Source organism: Pezoporus flaviventris, unplaced genomic scaffold (genome assembly GCF_033815535.1).
Source record: "Pezoporus flaviventris isolate CSIRO_AGI_PZ_B2104156 unplaced genomic scaffold, CSIRO_AGI_Pfla_v1 ptg000013l, whole genome shotgun sequence".
Classification (NCBI taxonomy): Eukaryota; Metazoa; Chordata; class Aves; order Psittaciformes; family Psittacidae; genus Pezoporus; species Pezoporus flaviventris.
The window spans coordinates 21,038,050-21,063,898 of NW_026892561.1; the positions used below are offsets into that span (position 1 = coordinate 21,038,050).

Sequence of the window (25,849 nt, forward strand, 5' to 3'; positions counted from 1 at the left end):
TGCTGCAGCAGGGCCTTGTATCTAAGACCGAGTGCATTAGTGCTGGTTTTGGGTAGGGAAATTTGTTTATGTAGTATATGCGAAGTCCTAGGCAACATAAAGTTGTGTCATGGGTGTCTTTGGTATTAACATTTTAAAGAGTCTCTAAATATATAATGATAAAAGCTTAAACTTGGAAAAATCCCACCTTAAAGGTGGCTCCTTGATTAACTTTACTTATAAGTCAAAATGATTGTACTGGGGAGCTTCCTTTCACCAGCACTAACACCATTTCCCATTTAGGTTTACTTTTCTTAAAATAGCCCTTGCCCCGCTACTAAATGTGTGATGTTGGCACAAGGAAACTCCTGATTAGATCAGGTGTCATTCTGGGAAGCATAAAGCATACTTGTGAGTTTTGGCAAGGATCTTGGCTTCCCAAAGCTCACAAGGTAGAGATGAGCAACCAAGGCTGAGTGGGGACAGGGAAATGTACAGGAAAGCCTGATTGGCAACCCAGGGCCATGATGATTGACCAATGTTGACTTGATGCATTGCATTTAGTACAACTTCAGTTACACCTTGAATCAACGAGAAAAAAGTTGTCCCTGTACCTTCACCTGGGGTAGGAGAGAGTGTTACATGGTGATTTCACTGTTTATTTGATCTGTATTCCTACACCCTTTCCCAGGTTTCCACTTCTGATTTCTATTGTGTGCAGGATGAAATGGACCCTTAGTCCAACCCAGTGTAGTTGTTGACAATAATTCTGCATTGTCAGCTTATCTCTAGTCTGTTTGGGCTTGTGGGGTCTGCATAGAATGGCTTGGGGGACTGGGAGGTTCCACAGGAGGCTTTCTGAAGAAGCAATTGCCTCTGTTTCTGTACAATAAGCTGTTAAGCTTATTGGATAACAATTCTGGAGAGCAGAGGAATATAATGTAAGCTTGATGTCAAAATTAGAAAAAGGCCTACTTCTGCCACACGTATAAAAGCAGAGGGTGATAAAGGTGGGAATTCTCTTGTGCCGTGCTGCTTCTCCTTTGGTTTCCTCTATGCGAAATGTTATAAAAATGCAAACCACCCCTACACAGTACATGGGGACAAACGAGTAAGAGTTCAGTGTGACAGCAAAGTATTTCCCTTGTTCATAAAAAGGAGCACCTGTTCTGTCGGGTTGCAAGGTGGGGGGGGGGGAATGTTGCCTGTCTTTCATTTCTTTTACAGTGTTTTCTTGTCTTCCTCTCAGATGAGTGCTAAAAGAAGTGCTGATACTTTTGCAGTCTCCAAGAAATGATGGATTATCATCTGTTAGGGGACTGTCTAATTGAAATAGCGAAGTTTGAGTTGTGTCAGTGCACTTGCTCCTTGCATGTTGTTACTTGGTGATTGATGTATGAATGCTGTTTAATAGGAAAACTCCTTTTCATGTTTATACGCTTAATGATTTGTTTTACTAAAACCTCCTTATTTTTAGTCTCTTTTAAGCCAGTAGAAAAATGAACTTAAAGTTGGTCATATTTTCTAAGATTGTACTTTTCTCCTCCAGAGTCTGCAAGTACATTTTTCATGTTTCCTGCCTCCTCACCTTATGCATAACCAATCAGAATACTTGTTTTAATCCAGATTTAACTTTTATAGTAATTTAACAATGTATTCCATTCTCCATCAGATTCTTCCCTTAGTTAAAGACAGCATATAATTACAGAAATTATTAAGCAGCAGCTCATTAAGCATAAAGGGTTTGTAATGTCCAGCCACGTTTAAGATGGGTGTGAGTACTGCAGCCTGTGGCTGCATGCTATCCTTCAAAGCCCTGTCCTCAGGTTCAATTGCCGCTAGACCTGACTGAGGTTTGCTTTCAGTTTATATGACAAAAATATATGTAGGATTTGTGGATTCAGTCATGCCTTTGTGCTGGGTATGCAGTTGAGCAAGTGTGAGTCTGGTGCATGATTACAACTCTGCTGTTTCTTTTCCGTGTTTCTGTCTTTCAAACAAGTTCACATCAACTTTTTTAATAAGTGAATGTTTTATAAGCTAAGTAGGATGTATTTTTATTCATTTGAAGTGAATGCAAGAGAGAATACAAAAGACAAATGCAAGTGTATTAAGAAAATACCTGTAATAAAAGTTCTCCTTATGTGAATGCTGTTTTAAGTGAATGGGAAGCACTGATTATTTCTGTGCGTGTGTGTATACACACATTTTTTCATTATAGAAACAACTACGTATCCCTTGTAGAGATATTAAACGGTGTTTGGGTATCAAAGTCAGCGGTGGATGGCCATCTGCTGTACACCACTTAGATGCAGGTCTGTGGCTGCAGATGCCTGTCTGCAGCTCCCACCTGTTTCTGCTGCTCACCCATTACCACGGAACTGTGCAGAATCCTGTGGGTAAGATGAATTGCACAAAATATTGATTGTGCTGCGATACCCATTTCACTCTTAATGCTACTTAGTCATGGTATCCGCTGATGCAAAAGAAATTATATACTCTGTACAGATGTGAGATCAATAATAATATAAATGCACATGCTTCTGTAAAGTAACTCTAATCAAAAGTGTAAGTGTCCATAGCATAATGTATATGTGATAACTGAAGGTGTATTTGTAACATTAGGAATAATGTTTATCATAGCTTTTAAATAAGTAGCAGTGTATATGAAAGGTACAGCAAGGCAGATTGCAACACAGGCCAGCAACCCAGATAAGTACCCAGAGTCCCCTGATGTGCCTGAGATTAAGGCTGGTGACAAGAGACTATGCCTGTGATTCTAGATTTGGTACCTTTTGCATGTCACTTCATCAGTGATTTATATGCAGACTGAATTGAATCACAGTGATTATTGTGGTGTCTGTTCTGAAGGAAGTGTGTATGAGTATGTAAAGACTTCTGGAGAAGCAGGCAGGTATAAAGCAGATAGATCATGACAGCACTATGTGCTGGGCTTAAGTTTGATTTCTACTGGCTCCTTTTACTTTGCCTTGCCTTGTGCACCAAAGACTTGCTTACCCTTGAATTTTACTTTGCCCCCATTAATATGTGTTAATTGGCCTTTAGTTGAAAGATGCTGTTGCCTAACCCTTTAGAAGTGAAAGCCAATCTAAACCTTCAAGTGTTGTATGCATTCAAGCACTTTATCTAGGGTGATGTTCAGAAACAGCTACAGCAGCAAATCTGCTTGAGCATATCCTGTGGTCTGGAGCTTTGGAAACCCATCTTGATAGTGTTTTCAGTATCAGCAGTTGCCCTGCTCTTGGTAGCTTTTCTTTCTCCTCTGACAGCTTTGGGAGGGAGCAGACTTCAAGCAGAGTAAGGTAAGTGGAGATTGAAATGAATATATAAGCAATACTAGATTTATTTCACTGACAAAATCATCACTTGACTTCTGTGGGAGGAGCATTTGCCAGAGACTTGCCAAATACTCCAAAAAAGGTGCTGGAGAATATTAAGCACAAACCCCACAGCATTTCATGGGAGTTTTTTCTGTTGTTTTCAGTAGTGACTCATCTCCAGAATGATACATCCATTTCACTATGTATATGTGGGGAAAAAAACCTCTGACAAAGGTCTTGAAGCCACCTGTGAAATGCAGTGTCGTGTTCAATTATTAGTTAAAGCATCTGAGTATCTTAAGCCCTTAGGCAGTTTGAGAGTTACGCTGGCAACCTGTGTTTGTAATCAAATATTGCTCACTTTTTGTTAAGCATACTGTATTTTTAAGAGTGTGGGACGAAAAAGAAATAGTAGCTATGGACGGAGGAAGAAGCAGTGAGAATAATTTTCTTTTTGTGGACAGACAAGTTTGTTTATTTTTTTTTTTTTTTTTTGGAACCTTGGGGATTGTTAGGATGTCACTTTTTCCCTTCTGTACATCACATCTTTGGTTAACTGACCTGAAAATTAAAGCTCAGCATTTCAGTGTGTTAAATGCTTCGCTTCCTGAGGCACCCGTTCAGAAAGCCAGGGGCTCCTGTCTTGATCTTCCTCCTGGCCCTACTCATCCTTTTTCGAAGGCAGCAATGAATACAAAAACAGGAAAGGGGAATGATAAAGTGTGGGAATAAAGCAAGTGCTGAATTAGCAATGCCAGAAGGAAATGGCTTTCTGACGTTTGCTTCTGGTGAAAAATAAACTGGAGGTGAACTGACTTGAAATACTTCTGAAAAGGGAGTTCTCTCTCATGGTATTTTTTTCTGTGATCTCTTTCTACAATTTTTTAATGCAGTAAAATAGAAACAGTGCCCATTGTATTGACTGGATACTGGCAGTAGTGTTTTAGCAAATGCCTATATACGGACTAAGTTATCTATAGGGCTTGTTAGCATATCATCTGCATGCAAAATAAAGTGATGATGGTAGTGGAGGCTTCTTAGAAATCGAGTGAAGGACTTGGGCTCTTGTGTGTTGTGCTTCTTCATGTGGAAGCTGCTTCTTTTTTCCTTCAACCCTATTTTTCTCCTTTTATCATTCCCTAGATATTGTGCAAATTGGAGTGATTTTTTTTTTAATGTGTTTTTTTTCCCCCTATAATAGTCCCCCATGGAATTGCTAGAAAAATATAACTGTATTATGTGGCAAAATGTAATGTGGGATGTGGAAGCCTATTACTGCTTTACTGCCTTTTCAGAGCTGCAGAGCCTATCCCAAGGGCCTGGGTGGGGACTGTCTTGCAGCATCAGATGTTGCATGTGCTGCTTTCGTGTAGGTTCTGGGTGGTCAACACAAATGCATTTTTGACTCTTCCACCTGGTGTGAATCAGTTGTGTCCTTTGGTTGTCTTCAAATGAGACAACCCAAAAATCAAAAGCGCCATGGTTTAGAGGGGGGAGGAGGGCATCTTGTGTATGCTGAGGACAATGTCATTGTTGGTCAGAGATTTGAGGAAACTGAGACAGGGCTGCCACATAATTTTTTCTTTTTTTTCTGTGTTCTGGATTCACATTTCAGCTGGAAAAATAACCCAAACCATCTCATCTGTGTCTGGGTGAGAAGGAACTGTTATTGCAATTCCTTACTAAGAGAAATGTCATCCAGGGGTCCTGCTTCTAGGCACGTTCACTGTGAGCATGGTAGTTTTGTGTGCTGGTCCCCAGGCAGTGAGGAGCTGAAGTATGGGATGTAGGCACTTTCGGAGCTCTGATGGAGTAAAGAGCAGTGAGATACCAAGAGTAATATGCAAGAAAGGAGGGTATTTAGACAAAAGACCTGAAAGTAAACCACTCAACATATGTCCCTTCTGTCTGTTGATGTTGATCTGGCCCCATGCAGATTTCCTAAAGATCTGCACCGTGATACAAGCAGGGTTTTTTTTTTAAGAAGCAGCATGGTAGAAATCAGGACGACATGTTGTATTCAATTGCAGTTTGACCTGTATCAAAATAATGTAGTATTTCCTAAGAAAGAAACACTTTCTAACAAAAAGAAATGAACCATTGGGAATTATGGTAAATGTATGGGAAGCTATGAAATTATTTATTAGGAACAGTATATCCTCTGGGTTTGCAAAAAAGTTCTGTTTTTAGCAAGAGAAAGCTATCTTTATATGATTTAATGGTTACCAAATGATTACAAGGCAGCTTTCTTTAATAAAATACCTGCCAGTAAAAATGGAGAAGATCATTTGGGTTACCTCACTGAGAATTTACATTACTTGAATTTAAGTAAGTGTTTCCTACTTTGTGCAGAAACTGTGGATAACGACTTGTGTCATATCCTTATTTTCAGCTGTGGAGAAGATTGAGTAGGTCAGAGGTAAATTCCACACTTTCCTGTCCAGCCTCACGTGCGTGTCTGTTGGTCAGGAGACCTGAGACAGAGGGTGCCTTTTCTCCTCAAATTGGGGATATGAAGAAAGCCTTCCAAGCCAGACCTCTTCCCATAGTGGCCAGTGCTTTGGGAACCTATTAGGTTGTTACTTTTTTGCTTTCCTTTTTGTTTTCATTGTTTTCCCCACAAAAAGCATCCACTGTTTTTGAGCAGTTTTTTTTTTCTCTCTGACGTCATTTTGTTGTTGTTTTGAAGGACTTACGATGCTCCACCCCTGGCAGTGTTCAAGGCCAGGTTGGACGAAGCCTTGGATGAGATGGTTTAGTGTGAGGTGTCCCTGCCCATGGCAGGGGGGTTGGAACTAGATGATCTTAAGGTCCTTTCCAACCCTAACTATTCTATGATTCTATGATGGGGTTTTGAGCAACTTGGTCTAGTGAAAGGTGTCCCTGCATATGGCAGTGGGGTTGAAAATGGATGATCTTTAAGGTTCCTTCGAGGTCAAACCATTTTATGATTCTGTGATTATATAAGATGCTTTTTTCCCTGTTTTATCTTAGGAAAAATGAGTAAGTTGTCCAGCTAATGCTTTTTTGAAGTTCATGAAGCATGTGAAATAGTGGTAGAGTAAAATCATCCACCAGTGAAAATACCTGATCTACAGAACATGATGTTTCTGAGGAAAGTTGAGTAATGCTAATTTCTATTTTATTTTGTTTTGCTTTGGTTTTTTGGCTTCCAAATCCCTGTTGAAAAATACCTGCCAACTGTAATTATATTACTGGAAGCTTAATTCAAGGTCTGATTTTTGCTGGAAGCCTGAAGGAGGGGAGGAGACCAGAGCTGGAGAATAGCATCTGATGTTGAATGATGGGGATGTCAGATATACTTAAGATAAACAAACTTGTTAATAAGATAGCCACACAATGCTGCTTTTGGCCTAGCATGGTCAATATACTCACGTGGAAGTACTCACAGCAAGCTGGCCATTTTGCTGCTGGTCCAAAAGCCTTTGCTGGTGGATTTGGTCATCTTTCACCAGAACCTGTTGACAAGCATGTGACTCTGAGCCTGTAAGCTGGTTGTGGTTGAAGTGTGTGTGTTTAAAGTGCTTTGGCTGAGAAGAAAATCAGCCAAAAGCCATCTCCAAGAAGGAGATGGAAAGTATTAAATGCTGACTTTTCTTAGTGGGATTCAGGTTTGTTGTTTCCCATTGTTAAATACTCACTGTCAATGCCAGTATTTCGCTGTCAGAGAACCTCCTGATGCAATTCTGACATTTCTAGATGGGTCTGCTGACACCTTAATTGTCTAAGTTTTCTCTTATGAAGAGAAAGGAAAGAAGGGGGCAAAAAGGAAAATTTTTGGTGTAAATCACCCAAAGACAAGGCTGTGCAGGCAAGTATTTAATTTCCACTTCTTTCCATGGCTGAAGCATCACAGATGTGCAGGCACAAAGAGGTAGCTTGTTGTGAGATGGGTGAGTTACATCTGATGGCTTTGTGTCAAGTGAAAACCTCATGATTTGTCTTCACACCCAAGAGGAATGATTTCAGAGGAAGCATCTCTTGTTCTTACAGTTTGAGTTTTCTTTATATGATTCTAGTAATCCCCCCACAGTTCTCTTCCCTGTGTTCAGGCTGAGCTGCATTCATACTATGGTGCACTTCTGAAATGTATCTGAAATTGGACAGACTTGAATTGATGGATTGAGATGTGCTTTGTGTGAAGTGTTTACAGAGAAGGGTTGTGGTAGGAGGAGTTAACTTTGTGTTTTAATAGTATAGGCAAAAATGCTTGGGAACAATGCACTGGGAAACTATTTTCTTGTTGTTCTCAGGGTAAAAAAGCAGCCATCCACTGTGCACTGGCCAGCACAGGGACGGTGCTGGGCGCAACTCAAGTTTCATAGGTCGCTGTGAGAACGAAGAAGGATGAACAGGTTACATGGGGAAACAGACGCTCTTCTCCCTTACCCACTTTCTCTTAAGGGGCAAAACCCCCCCAAACCCATAGTTTTTCTCAATTTATCTATTGAGAATAAACTTGAAAGGCATTAATAAACCACAGGGTTTATCTGATTTGTCTGGTTAGGCAAATCAGCAGAATCTGCCTGGGGCAGGAGCCAGGGAGGATATCACTGTATTTCTTTTAAATTTGAGGTAGAATCTTAAAATTATAGGTTGCCTCAAGTCCCCTTCAGCATGTTGCATATAATTTATGCACTGAAAGCCTGTCTAGACTCTTTACCAGTTGTGTTTATTACATACAGTGTCAATCACAGCATGTCTCTCCTTGTCGGTTTGTATATATAAGATTCATCCTGATCTTTCTGCATCTCCCTTTTCCCCATAAAACTCCCCCCAAAAGGTTTATCCCCTTTTCCCCATAAAAATTCTTGTCAGGAGCCTGGCAGTGTCCCATCCACCCATCTTTGTGATCATGGTGCATTTTGCTGATGATACAGACTTGCTGCATAGACCTCAACTGACTGGATCTGCTTTTATAAAACCAACTTTCAAGCTGAGGATGATTCATTTGTTCAGGGGCTGAAGGCTGATCTATTTTAATCTGGAACCTGCTGCAATTATGTTTTCTGTTTACCCATATGTAAAATGGGAATTGTGGTACCCTCCATCTTCTGAAAACCAGACTGAAACGAGCAGCATTTTATATGGGCTGGACAATAGTCGTCATAGTATTTACCATTAAACCTTTTTTGAAATTTCTGGTGGGTTCAACAGAAATCAAATTAGCTTGAATAAGAATTGGAAATTGTCTTCTGTTTGACTTTGTACTACTATTTGTTTATCTTGTAATACTTTAGTGATAGGCGTTTTGGAGGAGGCTGCTCTTGTTCCATGTTTACAGTGTCCAGCGCAGTAGGATTCTTTCCCTGCCACTCCTGCATCCTGCAGATATTTAAGTAATAATGAAATTTTATGCAGCTCTCTCTCTCTCTCGTCTCCCACACAAACTTCTTTAAATGGATCAACTCCTCCTTTCACCTGTCTTATCTGAAACCCTGTGCATTGTGCTTAGAATTGTTTTGAGCTTGTCACAGCTCCCTGCTGCCTGTTTGGTAACAAGAAGCACTGTTCACTTACAAACTGGTAAATACTTTACATTAAACAGGAGCAGAAGCTGTTTTCTGTGTTCTGAGGACTTCAAGAAAACTAAAACAACAAACAACTTTTCCCTTTTCTGAACGCTGAAATATTTACTTCCTGTCTTAATCTTGCAGGAACATCCTTCGCAGAACATGTTTAAGAAAGAGGCAAATCCAAAATCTGTAGACAAGGGATTAGAAAGTCAAATCCCAGTTTGAAAGGTAGATATATTTATTCTTTGCATGTTCACTTGTTTACAATAGACACGGCATTTGAGTTTTTGTCTGTCGCTGCTTCTGGAAGTAGTTTGCATATTTAATTAACAGTTTCACATTTGAATTATTCGCCAACAAATTCTTGGTTCCCATTATCAATCTTGTTTTCTTCTGCTGTCATCTGAAACTCTTCAAGTACAAGAATTAAACACTGCAGATCTTGTTTCTGCAGACGTTTGTGAATGCAGCCTTCGCGGCATTAAAAGGCTGAACAACCGCGCACAGTTCTCAATTGCTTTCTTAATAATTATATGAATGCTGGCCCTTCTGGGATTGAGTACTGTGAAATGTAGCTTGTTGTCCTGCACATCTGCATAGAGGCTTGTGAAGGAGCTTGTTTAATTTCAGATATCATTGACCTGCCTGGCAATGCTGTCTCTGGTACTGAGATGAAATACTGCCAGTGCATTTGAATTATGTAGGATGCTGGTTTTCACAAGTGACTGAAAGTAAAGGCTGATGGTGAACAATGGTGTTTTGTGGGTTTGTTTTTTTTTTTTTTTAATAAAGGAAATATCTTCCTTTCTTTAATTATAAACAAAGCACATGCATATGAAAGGTCATGATTTTATTTGCTTTTGGGGACTGGAAGCCTACAAAAGCAGTGATAATTGGCTCTACTGACTTTTACCCCTCTGATTGAAAATACCACTTCCCCACCCCCCCTCCAGTTGTGTTCAGGTGGTGCTATGTGAAAATTGCACTGTCTTTCTCTTCCAGACCCACGGAAGAGCAGATCTCTCTGTTGCTGGATGTGTTTTCCCTGTCCTTTGCTGCCTTGTTCCTTCACACCCTTGGGCAAAATTTTCCTGATCCATTACTCCTTGGCACTGCTGCAGTGTGTGTTTGATAGTCCTGGTTCCAGCTGTACAGTACAGGTAGTTCATGGCAGCTATTCTTGTTCATGGCAACTATTCTTGTTCATAGAAGTTATAGAAGAGACAGGATGCAGTATTGTCATTAATGATGAGTAGTGTCCTAAATATATTCATACACTTTTTTTGTACATCAAAAATGGTTAACCTTTCCAGAGGAGTGATACTCCTTTAGTAAGAGCAGTATGGGAACATGCTCCTTCTAAGTACTGAAGGATGCCCTATTGAAACTCAAATGCTTGTTAAACAACTGCAGGCAGATATGTATTTTTTTTAAATTTAATAGATGAGCTCATTTGAATGTTTTCCTGGGGGAGTTTCACTTCAGTGAGCATGTTGGTTGACTTGTATGAATTAAAACATTTGTATTGGAAAGGCAGCCCTATAGGATGTCATGTTGAGCAGGGCTGTTGAAAAGTGTTTGTAAGTATTCAAATTATTATTTTTTTTAATATGGATTCACTGTCACAGTAAAGTTTTGGAAAAGACAGAAAACTAAAGTAATCCTTGATCGGGTGAATGAAAGTGCAGTAATGGGTGTTTATAGTCTAGCTAATGCTTCTACTTTTTTTTTTTATTTCAGAAGTTTGAGGAAATTGAAGGTGATTCTGTGTATTTCTTTTTGTTTGCCAAATAAATATTTAAGAAGCTATTAAATATATTAGTATGCTGTATTACTATCCTGTTCTCGGAATTTTATAACCTCTGGTACTTCAAGGCATGCCTTTTCAAGTGAACCTGAGGGTTGTATTTCTCTGAGCATTTGGGATCAGGAAATGATGAACACCCAAATGTTAGTTTTGGTTGTTTTGGGGTGTTTTTTTGTTGTTTTGTTTGTTTTTGTTTTGGGGTTTTATTTTGGTTTTTGGTTTTTTTTTTAGTTAGTTAGAAATTCTGTAGTATTATCCTCCCTCTCCTTTTGTTCACCAAACCTGTTATTGTTGGCAACAAACGCTTCTTGCTTGTATCTAGAATCCAAACGCTGCCATTGCAGATCCTGAATGGGCTCATACCGCAGCTTTTGAGGTAGCTTTGGGAATTTGAGAGGATGTCTAATTTGCAGTTTCAGTTTATCATTGTGCAGAGCTTATATTCTCTAGTCTGCCTCCCCGTTGCATGTTTACTTTTCACAGCTTGAGAGCCTCTGGCTCTGCTGTTGAAGTTATGGCTGTTTTGTAAAGGAGGGGGCAGTTGTTACTGTTTTGGTGCCTTCCCCCCCCCCCCAAAATACAAATTATCTTGAAAAATGGATAATGTGCTGAAAAACTCTTGTGCACCTTACATGCCTTACATGCAGATATATCTCTATATAGGGCAGACCAGTAATCTTTGCCGAGTCACAGCTTACTATATTATCACTGAAATCATTTTTATTTCCAGTAAAAGTGCTTTCTTATTTTGTTAAAAGGTTATGCCTCATACATGTCAGCAGTGATAACCAATTTGGTAATTATTTTCATGGTAACTGTTGACTATATAATCTCATACTTCTTGGCTCATGAGAGATTATTTATAAAGCACAATGACTAAACTCTGCTGCTGTGATGCCTGGTAGGTATCATATTTTAAGATGCTATGTTAAAGTGTGTTTTACTTAGTCTGCTAAAATTTATTTTTATTACGGTTTACTGTTTTGATTGCAATAGCATTTACATCTTTAACTGATGCTCCCCAGCTATTTGCTCGCCTTTGAGAATACTTGGAATTTTGCAAGCTGAACAGGATGTGATACTTTCACCCCGAAGAATTTCTACTACAGGCTTTTTTCTTGGCAGAAACACAGCTTTTTCTTAAAAATTATATCTGCAGTTATACAATGAAAAAAACTACATACAATTTTTTCTTGATCTTTGTGCCCAAGTCCTAATTATATAATTTGTATGAAAACATCAGACTTCAAATGCAGTATATTGCAGTTTTAAAGGATAAATCTAATGTACTGGTGTTTTTTTTAAATGCCATTTTAAAGAAATAATAAGCAAAGGAGTCTAACATGTACACAGTTCTGTAAGAACATCGTTTCTAGGATATCCAAATCCCTAAGCTTCTTTTTGATCCAGAGGATTAGTGGAGATTTCCATTTTTGCATGGCAAATTTTTGGGCTGTTAAGGATGCGCAGAGGAGCCATGTTTTCATGGGAGAAGAGTTGTGTAGGAGTAATATTGCTCCCAATCCTGCTACATGTGTGTGGTCCTCTGCAGTGGTTTGCACAAGCTGTTTCAAGTAAGTTTGAACGTTCATTTTGAACTCAAAGAGCTCTTTCACTGTTTAGTAGCTCAAGAAAATAAAAGCCCATCTATTTGATGACCTCGACTGTCACTTGCAAACCAAGCTATGTTTTGAAGCAACTGTATTAATGCTAAGGATTTATAGTGCAGCCAGTTATAGGGGTCAGCGCTAGTAAAATGCATTTGAGTGGCATTGCAAGGAAACGTGTCTCATCACAAAGTTGAATTGGAGGCTCTCTGATGAAAGCAAGGTTTTTCTTCACATTTGGTGAAACATTTAAAGCATTTTTGGCTAATATAATAAAATTCTCTATAAGGGGAATCCTTAAGTCCTAGTGGAATTACTCACTTGCTCATAATGTATTAGGAGAGAGTGATTTTTATAGGGTACACAGTCTTATAGAAAAAGTCCACCATGTAATAACCCATGCTATGATAAGTGGGGTTGGTCTCTTGTCACACACCTGTGAGAATGCTTCTAGGAGAACAGTTTGATCATGATGAAAACTATGGTGAGAGAGGCTACAGAGACACCAAAAGGGGGATTTTCAGGTCCAAGGAGTAAAACCATATGTAAAATAAGACATTAGTGGTATTTAGAAGATGGATGTTACGTAAACCAACAACATCTGTTTGTAGGAGGAGGACTGATTTGTATCATCTGTTTACACAATTCAATGGGTATTTACAGTATAAATACTCATCATTTGCTTGTAGCATCTCTTCTGGTGATGTTCATAAGCAATAGAAGAATCCTGTTGAAAAGAGTCAGGGTTTGGCTGTCCAGTGAGCTGTGGTTTCAGAGGGATTTTCTTTTAGGCCAGAGCTATTTTAAATTTAAACCAAATGATAAAATAGCATCAAGATAAAGAAATGTTTAAATAAAGAATGGGAACTGTCTCAAAGGCTTATTGAAAACATCATCTGCTGTCTTCTTGTATCACTCAAGAGCTTCAGCATTGATATGGGTCAGCTGGATCCCAGTATGATCTCTCTTCTTGGGCCACTGCATGGGAGATAAGCTGGGGTGGGTTTGCTTAGCACACGAGGTCAATGTTTTAGTTTGATCTTTTTTAGTGGTATGGTTGTTCTTTATTGTATGATGACAAATCAGCATCCTTTGTTAGACGTTCACTTGTACTGTACCTAATGAAACAAGACAAATTATTTGACACTTGTGGTTGTTAAACCCCATTTTTGTAAATAATCTACTTCCAAGAGGGCCTTACAGTCTGAGCAGCTGCAGCTGTGTCTGCAGGTAAGAATCAAAGAGGTGCTTTGTGAATATTTCTTCATCTTCTGGACAGACTGTTGTTGTTAGGGACTAAATCAAAGAAATTAAAGATTGTGAAATACGTGCACTCAGAGACAAATAGTTTTAGGAGACAAATTGTTTTAGGTACAGAGGGAAGTTGTGTGAGAACTGTCAAACTCTGCGTATTCTTTTGTTACCTAAGGCAAGATAACAAGATTCTGCTCAGCAGATGAGATCAAAATTTAAAGCAGGTGTAAAAACAAGCAAAAACCTTTAATATAACCTTTTTATGATTTCAAGTTGAACTACCCTCCCACTGTTTTACTAGAAGTAACTGTTAGTTATTTACTGCAAGGGATAGGATAGGTAATATTTATGAATAGCATGAGCAAATTTTTTGTAATTTTATTTTTCATGTATGTTTTTTTTCTGTCCACTGTAATGTGAAGCTCTAACAGTAGATCTCTTTAGAATCCTACAATTAAGTAAGAATATTAGTAACATTTGAAACTTTCTGTAAAACAGCTCTTTACCTCCATAGGTTTCTCAGAATATGCTTTGTGCTTGTTAATGCTTTAAAGTCTTTGGTAGCCTTCAGAGTTGAAGATTTTTTGATTTGCATAATAAGGGTATTGTCAGTTCATAACAAATGCTTTGGTTTTGACAGTAAAAGAAACCTCAAAACCAAACCCAACCCCAAACTTGAAAGCAGTCCAGTGCTAAAAGTAGCATTCTTTGTAGCAGATACCAGATAGTTGCTCTTTGACAACTGTGTTTTAATTAAAATCCATATTACTATTAGTTGCAATCAAAGATGTTTATTCTGTGCAAGATATATTTTAACACTTAGATCTGATGCTCAGCCAGCCTGTTAAATAAATTAACGATACTTGATACTTTTAATCTCATGTTTGAAAACAGCATGGCAAGCATAACCTTAACAGGGTGCAGCTATTTCTTTGCTTGGCATAGCGCATCTGGAATTTTGCAGTGATTTCATGTCTTTTTCTTAATCTGAACCATCAGAACACAACTCGGCAGAGGTGGCTGGCTGTTGCTTGGCATCAAGAAGAAATTACATAAACGTGAAGGCTTGAGTTTTTTTCTGTAAAAAATGAAGCTTCCCAGGTTTACTGAAAATTTATCTTAGTTGATGAAAGTCCCCTGGTGTAGGGAGTTTGATGTGCACATGTTGCGAGTGTTATGAGCTGTTCCTCCCCCACCCCATCTTTCCTATACTGCAGCCATTTCTTCATGACTCCTTGGAAGAAAGCTGCAGAATAAAAAAATATCCTACTTTAATTTAGAAATGCCATGCAATATTATTATTTTTGGGGAGGTCTCGTTTGGATTAGTATTAATCAAGGTCACTTGAGGCTTAAGTTAAAGGCAATAAATAAATGTAGCTTTTATAATCAGAGGGCATATTTAAAACAATACTGAAAATTATTTAAAAAAAAAAGGCAATTTTAGGATAAAGTCACAGAAAAATGGTTTTAAACCTTGCCGGACAGCAACTCTGAAAAGCAGTTTTGATGTTTAAGAGGGCTAGAGATGTTTTCTGTCCTCAAAACCAGCTGGCAGGAGCCCTAGCACAGAGCATTGTTAAATCTGTTTGACCTGGCAGGGCCTGGCACCATTGGAGGAGGAGGATGGGCGCTTTTAGGAATCTTGTTTTTGAAATACAAAGACGTGTGCATTGTATCTTCTAAATATTTTGTTTCACTTTATAGGAGATAGATATTTGTGTATGTGTGTACGCACATATATATGTATATATACATGCACATGCACCTTTGTAACATTTTCATGTCTAAAGGAAGAGTGTAGAGGAGAACATGAACACTTTCAGAGGTGCCTGAAAATACCCTGCACAAGTTGTGCTGTTGCAGCCTGGGCTGCTGAGTGTGGTAGTCTGTAGCACATCTTCTGCTTGGTCATTCATTCTTAGCTTTTACTAGATTTGCCTGGTTTATTTTGGGGAATTGGAAGATACAAATTTTCCTCACTGAGCCAAGCATAGAGGTGTCTAGGGAAAAAGAAGGTGACTGGGTTTTGACCTCTAACAGGCAGTACTACTTACGAAGCATCTAATGAACTCTCTTAAAATGTATAAGGAAAAAAACAAAAGCTGATGTAGAGCTTTGCTCCAGAATTTTTCTAGGCTAAAAACCTGGTCCAGAATTCTCCTTGAAAACAGGAAATTCAATTAACTCTTCTTGTGAAATAAGTGGAAATGTATAGACTAGGTGTGTGGGGCCAACAGAAGGTAATCCAAGGGGGAAGAATGTATTGCCTTTAGTCTAGGGAAATATGTAGGAGTCAGGATTATTTTTCAGTCCTTCTTGTTCTGTTGTTTTGATTGAGCCTCCTTGTGCAAAATATGAGGCCTGTTTACAGGGAAAACATCTACTGATGGGGCAACTTGTGGAATTGGAAGTTTAGCATTGAGGTGGAGACTTAATGAAGGGATGTTAGCAAGGAGCTGTCTGGTAGCATAAGATGACAGTGTTGTTGTTAAAGATTACAAATTTTTCCCTCTTAAGGCATGCATCTAAATGTGCATATGGAGTCTTTCATGCTAAGCATGAAAAATTAATCTTTGTAAGTGAGATACCCTGGTCCGTAGAAATTGGGGAACAGGAGCTGCAGCTTGGATCTACTAAGAGCGTGCAGCAGCAAGGTACTTGCAGGTTTTTAACCAGAGATTGTGTAAGAGACTGGCATAATATGCAAGAACTGTCTTGCATATTATTATGCCAGATCATGACATCTCTTCCAACTGTTTTTCACTGACTAAAACTTGCTATGAAATGATGCTATGCCTTCAAGAGGGATTTTTAGAAGTTGAGAGAACTACCAAATTACAGTGTACCAGGGTGAAGCCTGGTAGTAAGACCAGTTGACTGTTTGTATGTATAAACAAAGTGTGTGTGAAGGTGATCATAAGAGATAATCCTGGTCACCAAAAGAAAGACTGAGTATCTGTTATACTTCATCTTGCTATGTAAGTCATAGAATGGTTAGGGTTGTTAAAGACCTTAAGATACCTAGTTCCAGGCTGCCTGCCGTGGGCAGGGGCACTTCACACTAAACCATGTCACCCAAGGCTCTGTCTGAACACAGCCAGGGATGGAGCATTCACAACCTCCCTGGGCAGCCCATTCTAGTGCCTCACCACCCTTACAGTAAAGAACTTCTTCCTTATATCCAATCTATACTTCCCCTGTTTAAGTTTTAACCCATTACCCCTTGTTCTATCACTACAGTCCCTAATCAAGAGTCCCTCCCCAGCATCCTTATAGGCCCCCTTCAGATACTGAAAGGCTGCTATGAGGTCTCCACGCAGCCTTCTCTTCTCCAGGCTGAACAGCCCCAACTTTCTCAGCCTGTCAAGTCAGTATAAATTAATCATTTTTCTGTTTTGATTTAGGTTTTGTTTTATATTTTAATTCAGTATGCAGAACATCCTATGGTAAATGATGAAATAAAGGCAAGACATAAAATATTATATGGTAATGTACCTTTGTGTTATTTTTTGTCATGTCTTTACAGTGTTTTCCAAATCCCAAAGATAGGTTGTCATTGAGCTGTCTACAGTAAAGCCTAAGTCACAGTTGCACTTTATTCCTTCTAATCTGTGTTACCTTGTGCTTGTCAAGATAAGTTTATTCCTGTACTGGGCAGCTTAATTGTCTGGCCCTTCTCTGGCCCCATGGGATTTTCCGGTTTTCTCTATTCTTGATTAATTTGCCCAGTTTAGTGCCACCCATCATGTATAGCTCTTCCCTGGCCACTCTTTTCTGGAGATATGGTTTATCTCTGTATTTAGTGAAGTCTATTTTGTGGGTCTGTTTGGTTTGATTTGGGTTTGTTTTTTTTCTGTACTGAAGTTTATTGTTATGTGATTGGACACGAGTTAATGAGGACTGAACAAAGGCAGGCAGGCTGTAGGACTGCTCAGCTCTCCTGAGTGAGTTATTTCCTTGTGTTGACAGTCAGTGAAGCCTTTTAAGGGTAAACTTGCCCTTAAGAAGATCTTCCTTCTTTTCTCTCTGGCATACCAGGTGACTTTCTAAGGTTCCTTACAAATGACTTGCCAGGGTGCTACAATAAACTCCCTCCAAGATGCTGTTGGTGGCTTTTGAGTGTTCAGGTATGTGACATTTGACTTCCATGACTGAAGCTAGGTTACAATTTTTTGATGTAACATGTTTCTGTAGTTGTTTTCAAACACTATCATGAATTTCTGAAGGCTGATCAATCTGTAATTTTTAAGGTTGTTGCAGAAAGTTTCCCACTTCTCCCTCTAGCTAGCTTGGATGGAAAATGGACTATTTTTCCCTGGTAAATTTTGACTGAATAAAACATTTTGTATCCCTGCAAACTGGAAAGTAGAGAGTGTCATGGGCATGCTCCGCACCTCAGACACTGCCTGTAATATATCCATTAGCTACCAGCTGTGCAGCAGGTGAGAAGTGAGCAGGGCAATGCATTTATTTTATGTCTGTGTTTATTTTAGCAAATCAAACCAGAATTTGTTTCTGCTGAAAGTGAGTTTCTTGCCTGCAATCTGCTATCCTGTTTTGGAGCCCCTTGTTTTGATTCTCAGATGTGCTATCCCATGTCATTGGTATTCCAAGAGGGTGCATGGCCGCTCTGAGGGAGTGAAATGAATCCTTGGGGCTTGGGGGGGGGGGGGGCGGGCAGGGGGAGGTCTCCATCCTGGGCTGGCTTTTCACTTGCAAACCACCAAGGAAGTCTGAGTGCTGTGATGAAAATATGAAAGTGGTGGATCTTGTCATGTAAAAATTGGATTACTTGCTCCCCTCCTTCTGAGAAAGTCTGCTGTGCTCTGAAATGCCAGGCTTGTGTTTTATACACAAATAAAAGACCTGTTAAGGTCCTTCTCCGTGTCTGTACTTTGGCTTACATAAAATCAAGTTCCCCTCCCCCCCTTTCTTTTCCCTAATAAGGCACTTAAGCAGTCTTAAACCAAGATTAATGTTCCATTAAACTTTGATCAGGTGCATTATAGATTGAAATGTGCTGGTCTTCTGTGTCAAATAATAGGAAAAATGAATTTTTTATTTTGTTTTTTGAAAACCACTATACCTACAGAAAGGCTTGTTTGCATCAAATAAATCTGTTGTTTTATTGAATCTCTCTTCTGTGATCCGTGCATTCTGGGGAAGTGGGTTGTCCAGAGTGAAGACGTGAAACCATTGGTAAGCCCAGCTTTTAACTCTGGGCTATGTGAGCATCCACATCATTCCCATCATTCCTCCTGACATGTTCTAGCTTAAACACTGTCATTTGTCCTTTGAATTCAGAGGCCTGTGTAACATCTTTTTGTTGCAGTTATTGGCATTTGGTTAATGAAATCCAAGTGGCTGCTTTTGTGCGCCTTCAGAATGGAGCCTGCAGGTAATCAAGGCTTCCTACCCCCATTTCTTTTGCAGCTTTATTTCTTTACTGGGTAGCTGTTGATACTTGTTATTTTTGCCCTGCATGCACAACTGACACAGGCTGACTTAGCCCTACAAAAGTCACCCAAGCGATGTGGTTCACATCATCTGAGGACCTTGCAGAAAGCAAAGTTTCTGTGTTTAATTTCTCTTAATTTCTTTCAGCCAACTGGTCTGTCAGAATAAGAGAGTTGCTAAGCAACTTCTTCCCGTATTGCCATGACATTTCTCTGTTCCCTGGTGTTTTGGGAGGACTTGGGAGGGTCTCTTCCATCCCGGTGAGCAGTTGTTAATTCCCATAATCTTGCTGTGAGGAGGCAGGATGGCGTTGGTAACACAAAGCTGATTTTACTGAATTCCTTATCAAATTGCTTCTCACATCACTTGATTTCCTCTTGAGTTTGTATGGTAGTGTTCAAAGCAAGCTCTCCTTGCTCCAGCTGCAGCCTGCCATGCTGTGGGGACTTGGTGTGTTGAAAAACCTCTTCCAGGGGTGGCAGTGGCAGTGTCATAAATAGGAAAGCCACAGGCTTTGTCAAACAGCAAAATAACATGATGAGGGAGTGTCACGGCAAGCTGTTTATCATAATAGAAAGTTAGAAGATTTCTAGGTAGAATGTCCTCATTTTTTAGTTTTTGTTTACAGCGTATTTGAAAAATCTGAGCATTTAGACTTAACTTCTCTGTTAGGAAAGGGAAGAAAAAAAATTTAGTTTTTATTTCAGTATATTTTAAGACTTGTCACTCTTCCAAACAGATGATGGTCACTAAGAGAATTTCCCATGTTGGTGCTTGTACATTAGCATGCCACCGTAGAAGGTGCAGTGGTGAAGGCTTCTGCATGCACAACAGCTCTTCTTTCCACGTTCCTTGAGGAACCAAAAATACTGTCTCTTTCCTTGCTTTATTTTTTTTTTTTCTCTTTTTTAGCTTCAGGCTCTTGCGTTGATGTTCTGGATTTAGTCTTTGGTGTCTGAAAGATCTCGACTTTATCTTGATGCAGTATGGTTTAGTTATGAACACTGACATATGTATTAAACGATTCACTGTAGATGACAAAACAGTGGCTATATGTCATGTAATTTTTTTAATTATAAACACTTGATTGAAGAAAAATGAGAGAAGAATCCTGTTACTAGCTTCTGGGCTTGGTGCTTTTCTGCTATCTCTATTATAATGACGTTTTTTGCAGTGGGATGTAGGCACCTTTAAATAGTCTGTTTAAAATATAATTGGTAAGTGCTCAGCTACAGTATCATAATTCAGTTGGGCATAATTTGCATATAATATGGGGATGGAAAAATACAGTAATACTGACTGAAGGATTTATAGTGTTTTGGTACATACTGCTCTGGGAGCTGCATTTCATGAGACTGTGTTTGTCAGTTGTCTAGCAATATATGATTTACAGGTGCTATAAATGATGCCAGCATTTACAGTTACGTTGTTCTGACTTAAATGCTGTTCTGGGAACTGGATTTGGTTATATGTTTGTTTTTTTTTTTCTTAGAAATAACATTGAACCAGCTTTCAGTTACAGGCTCCTTGGTCAGTTGTGATCATCTACATTCCTGGGCTTGGAAGAGAGGTGCACAATCCGTGCAGGACCTTGTACATCACTGGTTTATACTCGGAACCATATAGCTGCGCTGTTTAAAAGCTGAGTTTGTGTGGTGCAATCACATTCTTGGCAGGGGGGAAAGAGGAGTGGTTTTACTGTGTATGTTTTTAGCATTGCAAAAGGGAAAACCAAGATAAGAGAGCTGGATAGAATTTGTGTGTGTTAGTACAAATTTTTCTTGGTGCTGCCTTACTTTAAGAAAACCCCCCAAGCATTAAAAAGACATGCAGTGATTTTCACCTGAGGGAGGACTGTGGCAGACCACAGCCAGGTGGGCTGTATGTCAATGAGCAGGCCTCCTGCAAAGGGCCGAGATTTGCTCTGCCCCGTTCTGCTCTGATGTGAATGGGTTTGTGTCTTTTAAGTTTCTGGTAAGTTCTGATATTGAGTGTTAGCTTTTGGAGAAGTACTGCAACTTGAAATAATTTGATTCTGCTTTTTTTTTTCCTTAATTAATATAAAATTCATTGGTTTTTGAGTTTAGTCTCAGTATTGCATTCATAACATCATAAAAGCATATCCAAGACAGCCTGCCTGCTGTTAGAGTTCATAAACTTACTTATTTTTTCTACTTCTAAAATGAAATCCTTGAACCTAAAGGGGGAGAGGAAAGCTAGAAAGATATTGCAGAATTTACTCTCAGGAAAGCAGCTGCCATTTTCATGCACAAAAAGTTAAATGTGGGAGTAAAGGGGCCAATGAGCTTAACATTGTACAGCTGTCGGTTGGCTGACTTTTAACTTTGGATGCAGCTGCGTTAAAGTTTCATTGTCACGGGGAGTCTTGGGCCCTGGTTGGTGAAATGGTCCTGATGGACCTGATGTGGCTGGGAGTGGTGAACCTGCAGGGCTAGAAACAATTTAATTGAGCAGGTTATTTCAGTTTGTCCTTACTGGACGCAAGGGGGGAAGTAGGAACAAAATAAAGAAGGAACAAAAATAAATCAAATTTAACCAACACTACATCTCAAAGTAATAAACATGCTAGAAGAAGATGTTACAGCCATATGATATCTTTTTAGAGAGTTTATCAAAAAACCAAAAATTATGCTATGCTGTTGAGTAGAAGTACTATTGAATTGTTTTCATGTACTTTCTGCACAAGTATCAGCAGTAGGTCAAAATATTTGAAGTTTGAAGGCTGCTGAGTTGGCTTTAGTAATTCTTTGTGACTCTGTGGGTAGTATGCAGAGGTGCATGTTCCTTGGCTACTTATTGCTAGTGACAGTATGTAAGTAACTAACATCTTAGTTTAGTTGACATTGAATTGAAAAGGAGCAATATTTGAGCATTTAAATAAGAATGTAATTGTAAGGAGAATTCATTATAGACAAAAGGAAAAGGAGTCAAGGTAGCTTGTGGAGGGCCAGCTCAGTTCATCTACATGAGAAAGGAGACCTACTTGGAGCATAGCAGAAAAAATTGGAAAAAACTTTTGAATCAGGGTTGTTCTGGTTTCAAGATGATGAAAACAGTACAGTAGGTGAAATTTCCACATGTCTATGGATGTGTCTTCTGCCCTTGGATATGAATAAAAGATCCAATGTGGACCAGTAGAAAGCTGGCCTGGGTGATGCATTTGCATCCTTGGAGGAGGAGCTGAGCAGGTGATGGCTCTGAGGACGCAAATATATGCAGGATTGGAACAAAATATAGGTCTCCTGAAGAAGACAGAAATATGGATTACAACAGGCTGAAAAGACTTTAAAAATGCAACAGGGACATAAGTATGTATGCTGTTTGGCTGCAAATTGAGCAGTGTTGCATTAACTTTTCTTTCCATCAGTTTTCTGTCCCTGGGTGTGTATCTGCAGAGTTGTAGTGTTTTTAGATTTCTGTGCTGTTGTGGTTTGGTGTGGGTTATCCACAAGAGTTATGATCCTGTAACCAATTGTATTGTTCTGACAGTTCAATTCTAAAAACAAACCCAAAACCCAAAAAGAACATGAAAAAAAAAACACCAAAAGAACATAAAAAGAACCCCAAACAAAACCACCCAAACAAACAAATGAAACAAAAAACAAACAAAAAAAAACAAAAAACAAAAAACCCAAACACAAAAAACCAACCCCAAACCCCCCAAAATAACACAACCCCCTCCCAAACAAGCAAACAAAAAAAAGCCAACCCACAAAATTCCTACCAATATCATTCAATGGTATTCTGAACCTTTTTCAATTATTTTTTACACGTTTCTTCCGTGCTCCTACATTTGAGCAGAATGTGTGTTATACTGGTCATGGGTTTCTCTCCTTGCTTTGCCTCCTGTGAGGCTGTAATATTTTCAGCTGTTTCCTCCCCTCTCCACCTCCTGTCCATCCCCTTCCCCCCTTGCTTCTATTCATGTAAGTTTGGCAGAAAAAACGGTGAGAGCTCTACTGTATGGCCAGGCAACTGTGAGGGGGCGTGGGAGAGCACTTCGTTTGCTGCTTCCTGTCAGGACTGTTTCCTCCAGCGTGTTTGTGCTCAGTTATACATCTTTCACAACCTCAGCAGCTCAAGCCAGCAATTCATCTCCCTGACTTTAGAAACTTTACAGTCCTGCAGCTAGACTGATGTATGACCCCCTGCTCCGCAGTACTCCAAATGTTTTTGGATGGTTCCCAGACCTTGAGTCAGTTCCACTTTCAGTTTTTGATGGTGAGCAGAACTCATTAGTCTGTAGTCTTCACTGTTCCCACAGAGATGCGAAGGCACATGCACACTTTGCAGAAACAACTTAAAATTATTTAATGCCTTCTGCAATCACGGAGTCCATGCTGTGCATGCAAATTGTCACTGGCGTGGTATTTTGCATGCATTGATGTTGCACTCCCTGCATTGGGGAGTTGCAACATTTGATCTGCAAAGCAAGTTCAAACCAGCTTTGGATGAACTGAGTGAATTCACATGTACCCATCCTGTGTGGGTGCATTTTGGGACAGCAGCTGGATCAGTCACTCTCAAGTCTTGATTATATCAACTGCAAACATTTTTGTATTTGGCAACTTGCAAGAGAAGTCAGGGCGCAGATGGACGTGACCTTGACATCTGGGGTAGAGTGACAGTAGTTCTGTTCACTCTGCTGGGAGCAAGCAAGTTGAAGAGGGAACAGCACAAGCAGGTGGGAGCAGTAACCTCAGCAGCCATGGACCATTGAGTTGGAGCTGTTGCTCAGCTGGCTGACCTTTGAGTTGAAGTAGATACCAAATACTCTGACGGTGGATTAGTGCAGGTCAGAGCTAGAGATGTTAATATCCAGCTGATGGTCAGCAGTGAGCAGCTGGTGGGTAACAGCACCCAAACTGTAACAGACCTTTCCAGAAGGATACTGTGCCCTTGATCTTAACTGTCCTTCACATCTGGAGGGGTTTTTCTGAGCTGGGATTTGTAGGAGAGTTCTATGTTCTATGAGTGTTCTTAAACCTCTTTCTGTACCCCAAATTACTTCATAATTATTATTCTGCATGGTGTTCTGTTTAAATAAATTCAAGTGGTATCCAGAAAAAGTTTACACAGTGAAATAGAAAGTTTGGCTTGACGTGTTGTTCCATAACATTTCTAATTTGAAAGATTTAACTTGTTTTATATGTAGTTGCCTTAAACACTGTTTTCTTGAGTTCGAATAGATCCCTAAACTGTGGGTCAAAGCACAAGAGCACTCTGTGGCATATGAGATACTGAATAAGAGCCAGTTGCCTGCACACAGAAAAATAACATGATCACTTTTTGGGGTATGCAACATTAGACCGAAGTAGAGGGGCAGGATGCTAACAGTCTGAATAATACTTAGCTCATTTAAAGAAGGTAGAAGATGGTTTCTATGGTTTTAATGCTGATGAAGTCAATTGCTGCCCTGACTGTTCCTTCTTGTGACCCAGGGAGGTCGGGCACTCCATCAGCATCATCAGGGGGAGGAGAGATCTGCAGTATTCACTGCTGCTGTGCCACTGATCCAGCTCTGGGCTTGCTGGTTGTGTTTAGGTTATACTTGTGTTAATGTGAACTAAAAATATTTCACTTGGTTTTGGTTAGTTTATTGCTCATTTGCTCATATCGTAGGCTGGAAGGTGGTTTAGATCTTATTTTTTGAGTATCCAGGCTTGGTTATGCACATATCCATTTACCAGGGAAAATACCCCTACCCAGGGCTGTGACTTGGGTAAGCTCCTAAATCTGTGTTGAGGGAGTGGAGTAAGGAAGTATTTTTTTGCAAGCACTGAAGGTCCAGCAGGGATGTCCTGCTCAGGAAGTGCTGAGCACTGGATGGGGACATGCAATCAAAGAAGGGAATGGATCACAGCAGGTGTCACAGGAGTGGCAACATGTTGCTTTTCCTCCACATAGCCCAGCCCCTCTCTCGCCTATGCTTTTGCAGCTGCCTGGTCTCGGCCAGAGGTTTTTGAAACTCATGCTCCTCAGCACAGCCTGCCTTCTCAGCTGCCCACCCCCACCCAACTTGGATGCGTGATAGTGTGTGGTATCAGATGGGGTACTGCATGAGGCTCTCAGATCAAGCCAAATGCAAACATCTGGGGACTGTGGCCTTCAGCACCAAAAATCCTGTTTTCTTCTCTTTGATCCCGTGGAATAACCCTGCTAAGCAGGAAGGAGCAGTCAGTAGTATAATTTTGGGAATGCAGGTTGCAGTGTGCATTCCTTTCATTCCTACTTGTGCCATTTACAATTGTGCAAAAAAGCTGAGTGACATGAGCCAGTTTTAGATTTTATCAGTAATTTTAACTGGTTATTTTAAGCTAGATTGTAGCTGTTGTTTACGCTATAGAGAAGGCAGCTGTGTATGGCAATGGGTGCCTGTGCTGGAATTATTCTTCACTGACCTGGACGAGCCACCTTCTGTGATTTTGAGCAGTATCTCTGCACTTACTCTGTCATCTAAGTGTTACTGGGTTAGTGAAGAAAGATTTCTTTCTCTAGCTCATCTGCAAAAAAAAAAAAAGGCCCCTTTAAATCATTTCATGCTTTAATTGCACAGAAATAGCAGAGGTGCATATGGCAAATGTTTCCTTGCTGACACATTAGCAGGTCTCTGGCATCTCATCCCCTTGGCTTCTGTATAGCTGAGTTGTTTTAATTTCAGTGTAAGTGGCACATGAGCTCCTGCCACAGCTCTTTAAATGCAAAATGCCTTGGAGGTGACACGGGATGCAAATTGTGTACTCTGTATTGCTGCAGGGACATTCAGTAGTCCCCCTCCAGCTTGCAGCTGTTCCCCTGTTTCCTGCAGTGGTGAATTTGGCGTAACTTGCTGCTTTGCCAGACT

At 39.8% G+C, this 25,849-nt stretch overlaps 2 protein-coding genes across 4 annotated transcripts in view; one reads left to right on the forward strand and one right to left on the reverse strand.

Moving 5' to 3' along the window:
* TRMT1L (tRNA methyltransferase 1 like) overlaps nt 1-25,849 on the reverse strand; it is a 340,729-nt gene that overhangs the window by 55,621 nt on the left and 259,259 nt on the right. The gene's annotated exons all lie outside the window — the stretch shown is intronic.
* CUNH1orf21 (chromosome unknown C1orf21 homolog) overlaps nt 1-25,849 on the forward strand; it is a 122,531-nt gene that overhangs the window by 14,947 nt on the left and 81,735 nt on the right. Inside the window, exon 2 of one of the 3 annotated variants that reach the window (XM_061452106.1) lies at nt 8,999-9,085. The exons of 1 other annotated variant lie outside the window; for it this stretch is intronic. The gene's annotated coding sequence lies outside the window, so the exon portion shown is untranslated. Of the gene's footprint in view, nt 1-8,998; nt 9,086-18,622; nt 18,727-25,849 lie in introns of those variants that run through there. One more of the 3 variants, XM_061452108.1, reaches the window with a different exon arrangement.